A 17,033-nucleotide genomic window follows, 5' to 3' on the forward strand; every position below is an offset into this window, starting at 1 on the left:
ATGCAGACCATGCCAAAGTGCGCAGGTATGGAAATCACACTGGTGTAAAGAACTCGCCCATCATTGTCTACATTTTCTCTCTCCTTTTAGATCTGGTGCATTGGGAGCCTGTCATTGTCTACAGTGCTACACATCCTCAATGGCTCTGTGTCTGATTGGGTAATCAACATGCATCCATTGATAAGGGCTGGATGTGTTGATGGGAAGAATGTTAAAATCAAGGGGTCAAGTTTGGCAGGTCAGCATCATTTAGAAAGTCCCGGCTTGACATAATGCTATACAAAAAGTAAATACACGATTCTGTGGAAGAAAAAGCAGGCTTCTGTGATTATAGCCGTGTCGAAGTAATATTTTTGTATGCAACATATAAGTCACAAATATGTAGTTGTTTATATTTATTTATGTAAAAACTACATGACCAATGTGAAATGATGGGCAAGCATTAAAGTATCACACAATGGTCCGGTTTCACAGACACAGTTTAGCTTAAGCCAGGACTATGCCTTAGTTGAATTACGTTATATTACGTAATATTTATGTCGCTTTTATAAAAATACCTCAGGTATTACCATTACTGGTGTGCATCATATGACAAAACAATAGCACTGATGTATTTTAAGATACTTCTGGGCAAGTTATATTGAGTTAAGGTCACACATTCATTTTAGTCTGGGACTAGCCTAAGCCTTGTCTGTGAAACCGCGCCAATGGGAGGCTATACAGTTGGGTGTTTGGGCATTGTAATATTTAGTATAATGGGTCAAACTTCCTCTGTTTCTTTACTAATTCAATGACATTCTCTAAAACTTATACAAAAAACGTCAAAATACTCTTTGCTTAAGGAGAATACTTTCCTCACAGCAGGACGTTGCATTTACTTTCACAAGATAGAACAACTTGAACAGTGCTCAATCTACACAGTCCAGTGTGTAATGCAAGATGCATAATATGCATAACTATGTCTAACTACAGGTGAATAAAGACATTAAATAATGAAATGTTATGTTTTTATTTCCGAATTAGAAATTTCTATCTACGTATACTGCGGGTCCCCATACATGGGTACAACCCCTAACAACTATATTATCTCCTTCACAAAAGAAACAAGAACGTGATGACGTCTTAGTTCTGTGTCAGCCTCCGCATTGCTTGGAATGGGAAGGGTAGAGTGAGCGTTTGATTGCGATTCACAACATCACCACTAGATGCCGCTAGAATTTACACACTGGACCTTTAAATTCATTAAACAGTTCTTTTCCTGAAAGCAGAAACTTATTTGACTAATTCTCAGAACAGCAAACAGTTGGCTGGACTCCTTTAATGGTAAGCAGTGGTTTATTACTGAAAAGATTAAATGATGTTTCACTTTTTAAAATATCTTATGTAGTGGACTGTAGTGAGTAGGAATCAAAGTCAATACTTTACCTGCAATGTTTGTATAAGCTCAGGAAATTTATATTCAAGGACTTCAAGCTATCAACCAAAGTTTAAGTAAATGTGTTTCAGTGAAATGGCCTATTTTTATTTGATGGGCAGCTGCAGTTTTTGTTCAGTCTAATACAGAGAAAGATATTTTGTCTTGCGTCATGAAAGAAAATGCAATCATTATGTAAGTTTGTTAATAACAATCTAAAGAAAATCTGCCAATGGGATAACAGAAAAGGTAGAATGTGATGTATTTAACTTGTTGTCGTTGAGAGAGTGAGTTGAGAAATGGGAGTCTGACTCAGTCAGATAACTCTCCCTCAACCTCTCAACCACAGTAGAGATGTTGCCACTCTATTGGTTAGTATGCTAGTGTTTTCCGAACTTCCAACTAATGGCTACATCTGTCAGCAGCAGGGATGTGAGGCCAGGTTTTACTTGTCACTCCAATAACTGAACACAAGCCAAACAAACAGCTTTTGCCATCTGTCACATCGCCTCTGACTGTGCTCTGTCGGTACCAATTCAACTACTGGTCAACAACTTTTTACACCTGGTACGGAGGGTGGAGGGGTATTGATGGGGGGATGCCCGATTGCTTTTCCCACAGGTGGCAGGGCAGCAGACTAGTATCTTATCATATCCGCTCAGTTCATTCAAGGGGGCATACACTTTGTCATGCACGTGAAAGTCAGAATGAATGCTATGAGTCTGTGCCAGTATTTTAGTGCAGTCATTTATTGGTTTGAAGTATTAAAAATAGAGTGTAAGAGTGCAGTTTTAATCTATTTGATGGTCGGATTTACAGTATTTGGACTGAAATTAAACTGCATGGAGAAAATTATTCAGTTTTTCACACCTCGGTATCATGTCATGCTTTGTGAAATGTTACGTTTCAATGATCCTATATGTTGGGTATTATAAAGCAGGTCATGGTAATGGAGTCACATGGCAGTGTTGTTGAACACCGATTGCATTAGAGCACAGGTGTATGTAAATATGTGAGCTAGAGACGGTTATGAATCACCCACAAGCACAGGCTCTGGAATAGTCACATATCAACACATATTTTTGTCTTGCAAATTGGCTAAGATCCCCTTAACTGGGTTTTGTGTATAAACATCAAGGCTTCTCTGCTAATTCACTTTCATCGAGAGTAAAGCTAATTAATTTCACGGCAACCTGTGTATATATATTTGTATATAAGTTGTTGCTGCTACATATAGTAGAAATACAACTCAATGATGGGTTGAATGTTGCGTAAAACCTGCAAAGCAAACAACCTAGAGTCACATCCCTCACAATGTATAGTGACATATGAGGTTGGAATCAATCATTGTGATCATTTACATGCTGAATGTGTAGTTCTGTCTCTGCTTGAGGAAAGAGGATTAGAATGTTGGTTGCTTTAAACTGTCATAGTTGACCACAGGTACACAGTTGCCGCACACGCTTTTTGTAGGAAATGTCCATATACTCAAATCCTTTTTTTGTATTCCCTGATAGTACACATACATTTCGGATATGTTTGTCTGATGTGTGCATCTTCATCATGGTTTGATCATCTGCAGTACATCTCTGAGACGTTTCATGTCAGATGTAATTTATACATTTAGAAGATGTCTGTAAATGGTTTATAATCTAGAATGTATTTAACAGCTTTTTCTAAGATGTTTATTATTTTACACAGTTTTACACAGCAGATGTCTGGCAGACATCGGGGCCTCATTTATGAAATGTTGCGTAGAAACTGTACTAAATTTGATTCCACGATAATTTCTGCCTCAAGTGTGTATGTGTGATTCATAGAATGAACGTACTCACAGAAAACGCCTGTACACCTCTCTATTAGATGTGAAATCTATAAATCGCAAATCCTCTAGAAGAGACCAGAATTACTCATATTTTCAAAAACCTGCAGCACTCGGACAAGCAAAAGTGCGTAAGTCTACTAGACCCTGACTTGGCGCTAAGCACTTTTCAACGTCAAAGTCCATTTTTGCGTACGCAACAGCCCCTTGCAATCTTTTCCGTTTAGATTAGCCTAATTTAGCATTGCCCTATACATTTAACATATTTTAAGACATTTCTGAGCAAATTATATTTAGTTAAGACAGGTCACGCATTCCTTTTAATCTGGGACTAGATGTTATAAAACATACTTTACAAAAACATGACTGATGTGCATCTTGAGACAAAACAATCAGGCTGATATTTTGGAAGATCAAGTCAGTGTAAAATGTTTTCAATCGAGACACCTCTAAAATTAAAGTTAGTCTGTGACTAGGCTTAAGCCCTGTCAGGGAAACCACCCCCCAGTAATAGGATGACCGTTTGTTTATATTTTGGTATTATTTTAGTGTATGAATCTTTAATCATCAATATGATTGCATTTTACCATGAGGGCGAATTACAGCAACAGGCATGAGAGGATCTTCATGGCCCAATTCAAAGGTACATTATTGTTCATTACACATCAGTGCTTCATATTAATGGAAATTTTACCCCCGTTTATTCCCCTTCAATTGAAAATTAAGCGCTTGTTCTGATTTTTTTATTTGTTATAATATGCAGTGTACTGTACATATACAGAAGAGCCGAATAGTAGCTCACCTTAATTGAGTTGTAAAAACAAGGTTAAGTACCCGAGGAACAGGGAATTTCATTTCAGTGCGGCTGGAAGCTGTTTTAAATGTGAAATAAATTACTTTGGCTCTTCAGGAGCACGGAGGACAATGACTGTTAAAACCTTCCCTTGTCACAGTATTCTAAAATCAAGGTCTGGGACGGTACATCCTAGTCTAGGGGATTTCTCTGAAAAATGCTTCATTCAGTATGTTAGTCAGCACTTTGATAAAATCCCACGTTTTCTCGCATTCGTCTCTGCTTTGTTCAATCACTTGTTTTTCTGAGATTTGTTTACTCATTTTTTATTGCCTTAGTGAAGCTAAATAAGGTTTCCAGCAGATGTGTGCGTCTGTAAATGGAAGCAGACTTTTCAACAAATACCAAAGCGCTTGGAGGCACAGTTCCTACTAACAAAGGCATTGAATTGAGCTGTAAGTATGACAGAATTAGCATATGGAAACTATCTAGAGATTCATTTGAGGGCAAGTATGCTTTTCTACCTTGCCGATGTAGCAACACTGGTTCAACCAACTGCATGAGTTTGAGGCAAGACAGTTTGTTTGCCAACCAAGTTGTGTTTGATATTACAAAATGTACAAAGTTTTCAGTGTTCAGTGAGGTTCATGTTCGGCCTTTAAAAAGACTGGTCAAGGACCTTCAAGCCAGACTTTGTATTAAGTGGCCTATGCAAACCCATTCTTAGAGCGCTGTTAAAAGGTGTCTGGGCATTTAGTGTATTTTAGACCATGCATAATACGATGCCAGCTGTTGTATTTCTGGAGATTTCACATCCTTCAGAGCTTATATCCTGCACATGTTATGTGTTTTCTACTGAGTCCAAAGACCTTGATTAGCTGTCTCAAGAGTGTTTGATTGGAGTGCTGTTATTTTAAATATTCTGTGTGCAGTTATCACAGTTTGAGGGTCAAAGCCTTTGTTGATATCTTTAAGATTCTTTAGAGACACGGTTTAAAACTACAGCAGTTGTATGCTTATTTGCACATGAATTACTTTGTGTGTGTGTATGTATGCACTCCTGGTAAACCCTACTATGTGGGGTCCAAATGTTCCCACAAAGATAATAATAGCAGTAATGTTTAAGTGGACGTTTTTTGGGGGTTGATGCATGAGGAAAACAGCTGATAAATCAAATGAAATGATGCAAGTTAGAGATGGAAAGTAGACATGAACCTATACAAAATGTCTCCACCCATATTGATATCCGATTATTAAAGTGATACCCGCCGATACAGATTCTGAAGATTACATTTATATTTCGTAACTTTCTGAACATTATTAATTAATATAATTGACTATTAATATTGAACGTGAAACTAGTGAGTTTCTTTTCTTAATACAGAGCACAAATTTATTGCATTTTCTTGTCGTCTTTTGATTGACAGGATAAACTGTCTTGGGCTTTAAAGGGAAACAAACACAGGATAATTGACAAGGGTCAGGTGCGGGTACTGAAACACTCAGGGAAGGTTAACGAGGAAACGAAATGGCGGGAAACACTGACGAGACACGAGAAAGCACATGGCAAGTCAGAATCAAAACAAAGCCATGTCTTTCTCACACAAAACCTAAGGCTATGCCATGACTCCGCTGCAAGACCAAGAATAAACATGGCATGATAGCGGAATCATGACAGTTGGTCAATTGCCCATAGACGCTTCCATATTCAGCCTGGATTCCTAACTGTGAAGGGTTCTAGGAAGCTAATGTTACTTTGATGTGATATACTTAACCTGATTTCTTCCTCATTGGAGATTTACATTCCTAAAATCATGAGAGCTCATGTTTCATGTGTCATATCTCCGGGCATCAACCATCATTTGGGAAACCAAAGTAACATTTGCCTTGATCTTCGATCAAGCATTAAGATGAAAAGTAGCATGGGGACATCAAGGACTGTGAATGTGTTGAAGGGGTTAATTAGACATGAATGTCTCAATATGGTATAATCTTTTTCTTTTCTGTTCCTTTGTCATAAAACCCACAGGCACATTCGAAAACCAACAAATATCCCCTGCTTGTTCCGTTGGTGACACAAGATCATTATAGGAGATATTTTGCCATGCTTTTATCATGGGTGTAGGGTGTTCCGGGACAGAACTGCATGGTGCCCCCTAAGGCATGTCACTGTGACATCACTGCATTCCCTAATTTTACCCCCTTTGTGCAGAGTGCATTATGACCTACTCCTTAGTTTAGTTTGTTTGCACTAAATCTTTGATGTGAGAGAGTTCGATGAGAATAATTAAAGGGATGGTTCACCCAAAATAATTGAATCGCTCACATGTCATTCATCCTGTATATACTTTTTACATATTTTGAGATCTCTGTGGTTTTGTGTCCGTACAATGGAAATAAATGGAGGCCACATTCTTCTAATGTCAATAGGGGCCGAACTCTTCTAAATAACTTTTTTTGTGATTGCCAGAAATGAATTTCCGTGTTTGGATTGACATGATGGTGAGTACAAAATGAAGGATGTTATTTTTGAGGAGTCTAGCCCTTTAAGGCATTTATGTTGCTGTGATGGAAATATTTCAAATACAAAATAATAAATCTCATTTGTAAGCATTCAGTACTTGTGATTTGTTCAAAATGGCTTTTCTTATCCCTGTATTAATGTTGGATTACGTGCAAGGCTAATTTGCGTTCCAGAGTTTATGAATATCAGCAGCCTCAATGGATTAACACCTTCTATCTACACTCATTTGTAAGTCCTGGTGCCTTTTTATAATAATTTATTTATTGAAAAACACCTTTAAAGAAAAACTCTCTGGATTTTGGAGTGGATCCGGGTCCCACTGTGTCAGAAAAATAATCCAGTATATTTGCAAAAACACAATTTGCAATTTCAGCAAATACATAAATCAATTAAGAATGAAATTGTATGCATATTCACAAAACAGGTGTCCGGTTAAAACGCCTGTCCCCCTGTGGTTCACACTGCGCTGAGATCGGCTTTCCAGCTGTTCGCAGAAGCGAAAGGGCCGACCATCACCCTGACTTTCAAAGCTTTAAAAGTCAATAGCGTTTTATATTTATTTATTTTTGGCCTTTCACGTCTGACATGATTAAAAGACTTATGTGTTTACGACGCACGTACTTCGCGGTTGAATAAGTCAGAGCGGGAAAAAAAGGCGATGATTTAATATCCTAATTATCTCTGTCAGCTAATTAGAATTTAGCATTTTGGCCGTGTAAATAGAGACAGACATGGCACCTCTGCTGCTGTAGGGGAAGGTTCTCGCATCAAGCTGAGAGCGTCGCCATTCACATGGCGCCTTCGGCCTCATTAATTACACTCACTAAGAGTTGAGAAGCGGTGCTAATGACTCTGAGTGGCAGCGAATGAAATGAAGTACACAAGCCAGCTTCCCTTTTATTCCTAAGAGGTCTTTGTTCATTGAAAAACGTTAACTCTAATGGATTTCAGCACTCGATGCTGGAATTTTCATGTGGGAGCGATTTGATGTTTCAAATTCTCTTGAAATGGTTTGCATCAAGTGAAGCCGGTTTGGAATTGTATCTTATTAGAATAATAATACATGTCAAAATAAGGTTTATTTTACATTATATCAATATGATTATTATATTTATTCCGGTTGTGTCACGGTGTGTGGACAGAACCCAAACGCAGGCAGCAGAGTTAAATAACAAAAACTTTATTTAAACAAAAGACCCTCGATGGGGAGAACATGATCTAAAACAAGACAAAAGTGTAAACTAAAACTTCCCACATGGGGAACAAAACAAACAAAGTCCTTTGAATAGTAAATCAACAAAATCCACAAATTTAGAACAGGAACAAACACGATAATCCATAGACAGGAATAATCCAACAAGGTGACGTGAGGAGGTACGATAATGACGAAATGACAATGAACCGACCAGGGACAGAGGGAAACTGGGGCTTGATAAAGGGAAACACTCACAAGGACTGATGACACAGGGAGAGTGGCCACAGGTGACATGGATGAAACACTAAGGGAAAGCTAACAGGAGGATTGCACGAGGCAGGTGAGGGGACTGAAACACTAAGGGAAAGATGGATCAGGGCTGGAGACAAGACTAACACTAATGGACTGCAAACAGGGAAACATGGGGGCGGGGCTAAAGGACGTGACACCGGAGAGAGAGCATGGCTTCTCAAACCAAAACAATGCTCTTTCTCCACACAAAACACATGGGACTGACATGATCCTGCCACAAGACTCGAAAACCAAGACAAGGAGAGGCAGGATCATGACAGGTTGTTCTGGTATGACTGGAATAGGGTTATTATATGTTCTTAGTGTTGATATCACCAGTCTGGGTTTATAGCTTCAGCGACCGATTTTTTTTTACTAGGTCAGTGACCATACAGTATGTCTGTGTTTGGAATATATAGCTGATGTAGTGAGACGTCTTAAGCTGCTAACAGAGTCTTTCTGGAGCAAAACACGAGTAACGGCTCAAACCACAAGACACTGCGGGATGCTGTCTTCTGGCAAATTAATATATACAAATATACATATTTTTCTATTTATTTGTTTGTCTGTATTCATATGCACAGTTTATTCGCATAAAATAGCTTTCAATATTTGTTGTGTTACAGCTGTGCTTTTTAGACGTCACCTCAATAATCAGAGTATGGCTGTTCGCTCTATGCCACAATTAATTATCACTAATAATGACTTTATTACCCTTTGGAAATGCATGTTAGTTTTTACCCAAAATCCATGGCGCCGTCTGTTTAACAGTAATTTGTCACTTTTTTAAGCGGAGACACTCATAGTGGCATGAATTGTAGATTTGTAGGATGATCTTATGTAATCTTGTGTAGTGTGTGTTTGTTTTTGCAGGAACGCTAATTTAGTCCAGTTGGATTTGTTGTTATGTGCAATGGTTTGTTTAAAAATAGGATACTTGGATTGATATGCTGGTGTGATACAAACTGCATTGATTGTGAGCTGAGGCAGGAACGTAGATTGACATGTATTGGAGGCAATGTTTGTTTTCAACATGAACAGAGGAGATTGGAATGTTTGTTTAAAAGGAGTGTCAAACTGTTGTGTGATACTATGCTTTTGTGATGTGGTTTAAGACCTTAGAAGAGGATATTTCTTTCTCAAAGGTGTTAGAGAACTTCTCAGTATTGTGGGATTGGAAGCAGTCCATCACTGTTTTGTATTCATTGTTGTTTTTTTCTTATATTGTAGAGCTTAGAAGACAATTATAAATAAAATTTATTATTATTACTTTATGAAAATGTATATTATTATAAACTTGTTCTGTACAATCGGTCACGTCATGCTTTTGCCAATTAGAGGTGCATTACAGGTTAGGCGTTTTCCACCATCAGAACAGGGCAAATACAATTTTGTATAATACCCCTGTGACCCCACAAAAGAAAGGTTTAAACTTTGGGAAAGCACTTTGATAAGTGTTTTTGTATCATTTTGATTCCTCGAGGCAGCATTTCACAGAGTTTTAAATTTTGCCAATGCATTCGTCCTAGGCAGACGAAGAAAGAATTTTCTTTTGGCTGGACAAAGTACTGTTTCACATGTCTAGTACTTTGAGATTTGGCCTTTGAGGGCCAAATACTCTTTTGGTCTTTGGTGTTGCTCTTTAGGTCCACTGAAGAAATGAGCCCCAGCTGATATCTCTGGCCCCCAATGTGACTTACTGACCTGTGAGGGCCCATACCAATCTTTCCCTTTGTCTGTCTGTACCTTTCCCCCACCCCCTGTGTACATAATACCTTCAAACAGTACATCTCATTGGGAGCTATCTTTCAAAGTGCACCCTTTCATCATTTTACCATATGATGCTCGCTGATTATGACTTTAAAATGTCTCATCATTTAAGTTAAATGCAAATGTAGTGAAAAGCAAGAATAGTCGTGCATGTGTGGGGGATGCCTTGTTGTGTAAAATGTTCATCTGGAGAGAGTCTTAATTTGTTAATATTTAATTTAAACTTAAAGGTGATGTGTGTTATAATTAGGACAATCTGTTGACAGAAATGCAATATAATATGTCTTCTGAGGGGTATAAAGTCCTAACATAATGAAGCGTTAGGCCTATGTTTTTATTACCTTAGAATGAGATCTCTCTATCACATACACAGGGTGTCCCCTTACATGTTATTTTTCATGTTGTTTCTACACTATCCCTAAACGGACAAACTGCTCTACGAGCAAATGCCTAGTTTTAGGTGATATAGGGCTCTGTATTATTTTCCATAAAAGCATATTTTAGGCAGCATGGTCATGCTCCTGATTTAAGAAAATCAGTGGTGATTAAAATTATATATTTCTTTAATTTATAGAGTTTTTGCCTTTTTGTTATGAATTGTGCACACTCATTTGAACCTCAGATTGAGTTAAAATATATTTATTTAATATTCTCATTTTATCCCATTTACAAACAGCAATAAGCATTTTTATTGTACCACAACACAGTCTCACAGGAATTCCTGACACAAAAAACGTATTTTCCCTCTTTTTTTCTTGTCTTTCAATCTAATGTATTTTAATATGCAAAAGCTTTTAAATGTTTAAATATATATCAAAGTAATCTGATTGGAATTCGTACCTATTTTACAAGGGGGCTCATTTGTGTGAATTCCTATTTCCTACGATCTCATTGGTATGTTTTGTTATGATGAATTTTGGGTTTCGCATATTTCCTATGAATGTCCAAAAACATTTAACGTATGTTTAAGAACCGTAAGGCAGGAAAATCCATTGTTAAGAAAGGCTTTGCATTCAGGGCTCTTAATGAAGGATTAGAGGGATTCTCTGTCCAAAGCAGTCAAAGGCAGGATTGCCTTTAATTGTCATAACCTGACAGAATGGAACAACTGTGATCAAAGATTAATATTTACGCTAAATGAGCCATAGAAAAGTTAAATGCATCAACCTGGTGTACCCAGTCATTTCCAATTTCAATCACTATATAGGCAGAGAATTGCGCCAAGACCACTGTTGACGATTTAGGAAGGTTCACTTAAAATCTAACATCGTGAATACACCAGATAATCACTGACGGAACATAAGCAGATTAATACGGTTATTTTGTTTATTTAAATCCTGTTATTTTTCCTCTCTGCGCTCTGCTTGCTAAAATGAATTGGAGCCATATATCTCTGCAGAGAATTCATTGGCCTGGCCTTCAAAGGACACTCCTTCATTCCAGTTCAGCGTCTGCCAGATATTTAGCCCTTTAACCTTTTTCTGATTGGAGAGGAGTGCTGGACCACCGTAAAAACACCATTGCAAAGTTATCTTCCCTCTGCACGCAGGTGCTAAATGAAATGGCCAAAATGACTCTATTTAATTGGTGGTCGGGCAGCTATAATAATGCACTTTAATGCTACGAATGAATGCCGTTTTAGACAAAGTGGAAAGAAATGGAAATAACATCACATAAGGAGACGTCTGGTGTTTCTTCAAAAGCACGTGAAAGTCTAGTAATCGCACTCATTTATTGGAATAAGAATAGAAAACCTAAATTTTTCTTCACGTTATCAGGATTTCATAACCTCTTTTACTGTGTTTAATAGCCATGTGGCTAAACTATTTGTTTGAATTCCTCATCGACAACACGATCATTTGGTATAGGGACAAGCTTATTGTCATGATGCGTATGGCGATCCAGCAGTAAAGCTTCCATGTACGCTTGTTGTTTTAATGTGCTTCAAACTACTCAGACAGCTTCACTTTGAGCTGGTGTAATGATGTCATGCTTCATCTAATGAGTCATTTTATTCTGGCATATTCTAATACCACAGTGTCACATCTAATAGGTTTCATACATATTTGCTTTGAAATTAAATTGAATAACCTTGTCATTCTGAAAAAAGCAATAGGGATTTTTGCATTTCAAAATCGTTTATCCAGCTTCCCGAAGCATCTTCTCTAGAGCCAGTATGTGACCACGTACACATGTTCATTTGAACAATTCCGTGTGAATGTCTCTGTAGAGAGAGGTGCTCTGTCAGAGCAAAAAGCGTTTTTCTTGCTATAAACAGACAAACAGACAGAGATGAGCTCCCTGCTGGATACAATCGTGCATAATTTGGCATGAACTGTCTTTTTAACTTTGTCAGAATTGGACATTCTTTTTAAAATATCTATGTATGCCTTGCAGTGTTTTACATACTGTGATGAAATGCGGTTTTCATACGAAAAGTATTTCTCTGCTGTGCATGGAAAATGAAAGCTCTCCCATTTATTAATTACAAATACACTTGGTGATAAAGAATGTGGTTTGGCAAGATGGTACATTTCTTTAATTAATTTGAAAGTTCTGATTGTCCATGACTCTTTGAGAACTTTTATGTGAAAGTTATTTGGGAAATAAAGCACTAGACAGTGTTAGACCATTTCTTACATAGTCATTTAAAGGTAAAGTTGTCCAAAAATGAAAAATCTGTCACCATTCACTCACCCTCTTATTATTTCAAATCTGTATGACTTACTTTCATCATCAGATCAAAAAAGAAGATATTTTGAAGAAAGTGTGTAACCGGACAGCACTTGCACCAATTCACTTCTATTGTATGAACACAAAACCAATGCAAGTGAATGGGTGCCAGTGACCAACATCTTCAAAATATCTCCGTTTGTGTTCTGTGGAAGACAGTATCAAATTAAAATAGATCAGAAGAATTTTAGTACTAGTTTCACAATTTGGACCTTACTTTATAGATATACTTTAATGTGAAATGCATTCAGGTCATGTCCTAGACAAAGCAAATGCAGTATCTTCCCATAAACCTATAAATCTATGAGATCAGCTTAGTGCAGCTCAGAAAACACAGATCCAAATAAAGATTTCATGTCAAACGGGTCCTGTTGATTTCAGGAATGATGCAAGAATTCTTTCATTCTTGAAAAAGGCAAAATGTCTACCAGCTACTAAAATGTTTAAACAAATGTCATAAACTACGCAAAATTTTAGGTCATGTCTATTTTCTCTCACAGTGTTCGACTATGGTTATTTTAATCCTATTGTTGTTACCTCGGATGTCTTTTATCACTGCCTCTAAAAATACCCAAACCTCTAAAAGAAAAAGTGGAAGCAAGTGTAGCCAAATGTTTTCTGCTGATAAGTTTAAAATAATACCCACTTTTCTATGGTAAGTGTGTCTGTGACGCACGCATGTGTGTTAAGACCCCATCACATGTACACACTGTGTGTGTGAAGCCGAGAGAGGATTAAAAAATAGAGAGAGAACTTGTACAGAGTGATTCACATCACAAGTCGGATGTGACTTTTTCCCCTCTTCCTCACACAGTGATCTTCAGAGAGGATTATTTGTGACACAATGGTTTTCTTTCCACTGAAACTGACTCTCATTAAATAAGGACCTTGAGTACGTAACCATGGGGAAGATGGGACTGGGTCTGACCGGCCTCTGCTCCTGGGACAGGTTATGAAGTGCCGTGTTTGAGACAACCAGTTACCCAGGCAACGCACATACCCGTTTCACACAGTGTGAAGAAAATTATTAAAAAGAAAAGCGATATTTAGGTGTCATCATGTTGGGATGAGGTCTGTTTGCATCAGCAAAATGTTTGAGAGTGATGTGTCATTCATATTTTTGATGCTTTTAATATCACTGACCGTGTAACTTGATCTCTTATGGGATGCGTTTCCCAAAAGCATCGTTAGCCAACTACGGTCGCAAGTTCAGTCGTTCCAGCATAGTACAACGATTTAAGTGTTTCCCAAAACCAACGTTCCAACGATCAATTGCAAGTAGCATCGCAAAGTTGCGTGGTTGGAACTACGGGCCTAGAAGCATCGTTCCTTATTATTATGACAGACTAACATGCATCAAGCTTTCGATCAAAGCAAGCAAGCAACATGCTGTGCATTCCATATCCATCATGCAAAATATTTTCAAATTCTATTTAAAATCTTTTAGTTTGTAAAGAAAATGCTTTTTAAATGCGCATTACCTGCCCTTATTCCAAAACCAGGAATCGGAATTGATTCCAAAAAGTTCCGAATCGAACAGTCCTATTTGGGTGGGCTCTTCCCATATACCACCCAAACCGTCATTCGGCAGTCTATGACACTGAATGTTTTTTTCATGTTTCTTGAATTAAAAAAATATTAAAAGCGACTATAGAGAATGGTGACAGAAAGCAGGTTATGTCAAATGCTTTGATAAACAGGAAATGAAAGAGACACTGAAGAAAGTTTAGTGAAATCCCCACACAGACCTATAGGGAAACAGCCTTGTTTAAACTTTTCCCAAGTAATAATATGTGCATTAGTGAATATAACACATTTCATCTGCTGTAAATCATGACAAATACTACAGTTACCACTACAATAAAACTCCAGATCATGTTCTCATCGCCGAGAGGAGTCAAGCAGGTCTCTTGTATGGTTTTAAAGTAGATGAGAGGCGTGTAGTGTTTTTCAAAAGCAGTCAATATTGTCCCTACGTGACAAACAATGAATCAAGATATCTGTCGTGTGCCATCGATGCTTAACCAATGCATTTCTGCATGCTGGGCTCCTGTTGCGGTTATGCTATGACATTATTTTCTGTATGCCTGGCCCTGCGGCCTCAAATATGCTTGGCAGGACCCCTCCGAGTGATTGGTTAAGATTGCCTCACATGGGCTTTATTTGTTGATCCTTGGAGTCAGACATGCGTGCATGCTGTGTGGATCTATATGGGAAATTTGGAGTGCAGCACATGTTTTTTGCTGAAATACAATGGTACCTTGCTCGCTCTGTCTCTCACATCTTTCTCATGTAATGATGATAGATTGCTTACAAGGACAAAACAATGGCAGTGGCATTCAAAAGCACTGGTATGTTACATTTTTGCTCCAGAATGTGAACAGGAAAGATTTTTATAAACTTTTTCTGTTCCTGAATGTGTAATTGTTTTTAAATCCTTTTGCTTTTGGAGTTCAGTTGTTTTTTGGTACTATAACAGAACTAGTGAAAACTCTAATACAACAATATCATTTAATTTAACTACTAGAGCCCAAAGTCCATCAGAATAAACGTGAGGATGGTTCCAGACTTCTGATCATATATTTTCATACTACAGAGTGAATAATTGACATTACAACTAATGAAAACTGACAGCAAGAGGCCTAAAGGACAGTGTCGGCTTTTTTAGGGGGATGAATTTGGCACATGACATATTTAGTGTCCTCATCTGCTGTGAACACTAAGCACGACAGAACGATGGAAAACTGTAAAACGTTCATGTTTTCAAAACACTAAAATGAATCAGGTTGTTGCAAAAGGTTAGCAACTTAGATGTTTTCGTCAATTGCCTAGCAAACATACTTTGTAGAGAATGCAATCTTTGTTTTTATATTGCATTGCTTATATTTCATTTTGTACTAAAATGTAGCGTTCAAATAAAATAAGATTTTAAAGTAAATAAGCAGTAAGTAAAATTTAATTTTAAATATACAGTGTGTGCACAAATAGTCTTTTTCTACATTCGCGTACCTACATGGTTTCCTGGTTAGTTGAATCCATGAATCAGTGCTGCAGGAGGGCTGTGCACTCCTATTTTATCATCACAGGTTTATTTCAATGCTGTCTACAGATGTTAATGTGCTTAATGGGGGATGCAAGTTAATACTCTTAGTTAATAGATTCTTCGTTTCCCAAATAGTCTTGAACTTCATAACTTTTTGTGAACTTTTCCCATAAGGACAGAAATTAGGCATGCAACTATGATACCTTGAGAGAAGTTGGCGTCTATTTGTCTTTCAGATGCAGTCCCGCAGCACACTCTCTTCATGCTGCCCTATATGTTCATGGGCATTTGGTTTTGGAAACATTGTGGACAAGTCTTCTAAGCAGGGTTCCATTGGAATTACCTGGAACCATTTGTCCCAGAATTTTTTTCCCCAGACATAATGCTGTCTGTGTATCAATTGCTGTCTAAAGAACCCCGACGATTAGGCAAGCTAGTCAGGTGACATTGGACTGCGCGTGAGTGCTCCTCCCAGTCCAGGAGGGCAGCGGTAATTTCGAACGAAAGCCACTAGATGGAACGCCTGCAACCTTTAGCCAAATGGCTAATGCTTATGCCGCAGCTTCAGCTTAAAGCAGGAATATGCTGTTTCTTAATGGATGTTAGTGGAAGAAATGCTTTGCTACACTTAATAAACCGACATGTAGATTTTAAAATATTTCTATATATTACAATTCACTATATGTGATTATGTCACATAAAGCAACAGAAAATCTAATTTTGTTGTGACACTGCAATGTACAATGCTGCGTAGAGTCAACCAATCCAAATGATGCGTGAACTCATCCAATCAGCATGTTCAGTACCCAAGTCCCACCCCAAGTAATTTTTTGTTTAAACCAAAGAAATTTCTATATGATATATAGAACATTCTGTGAAAATGTAACCTTGATAGCTTAAGAATTGTTCGAGCAAGGCCACGTAAGGCCAAAGATTGAAACCTTGGATGTCCATAAAACTCCCCCCAAGAACTACTTTCTTTCCTTTATTTGCGAAACCCAGTAACAAATATAAAGGGAAAGTAATAATAAAAATCATGAAAAATGGAGATACAAGGTTTTAGAAGGACAGCAGCAATATTTGAGTTGTCTCATGCTAATTTTCTGAATATGTACCAGGAGAAGGTAACCAGCCTAACTCATACTACTTGTGTCAAACTATGAAAAAACCTATAGACTGAAAACTGCAATCCGTTTTGACAAATCACTTCACTTAAAAATCAGAATTATTGATCCGTGTTAAAACAAAGTGCTTAACCTTGGAGTGTCCTGGCTTGAACATTGATCATATCTCCAGGTTGCCATGTATCAGTGTCCTGCATACCGCTGTTATGAGGTTCAGGGCAGGGGGCGGTTTGGCACTTGGCCCAAGGGAGCCATTTCTCTCTGTGTCATCCTCATTAGCACACTCTTCTTTCTCTTCATTTCAGTCTGCTGCTGTTTCCAGGG

The sequence above is a fragment of the Barbatula barbatula genome (assembly GCF_947034865.1).
Source record: "Barbatula barbatula genome assembly, chromosome: 21".
NCBI lineage: Eukaryota > Metazoa > Chordata > Actinopteri > Cypriniformes > Nemacheilidae > Barbatula > Barbatula barbatula.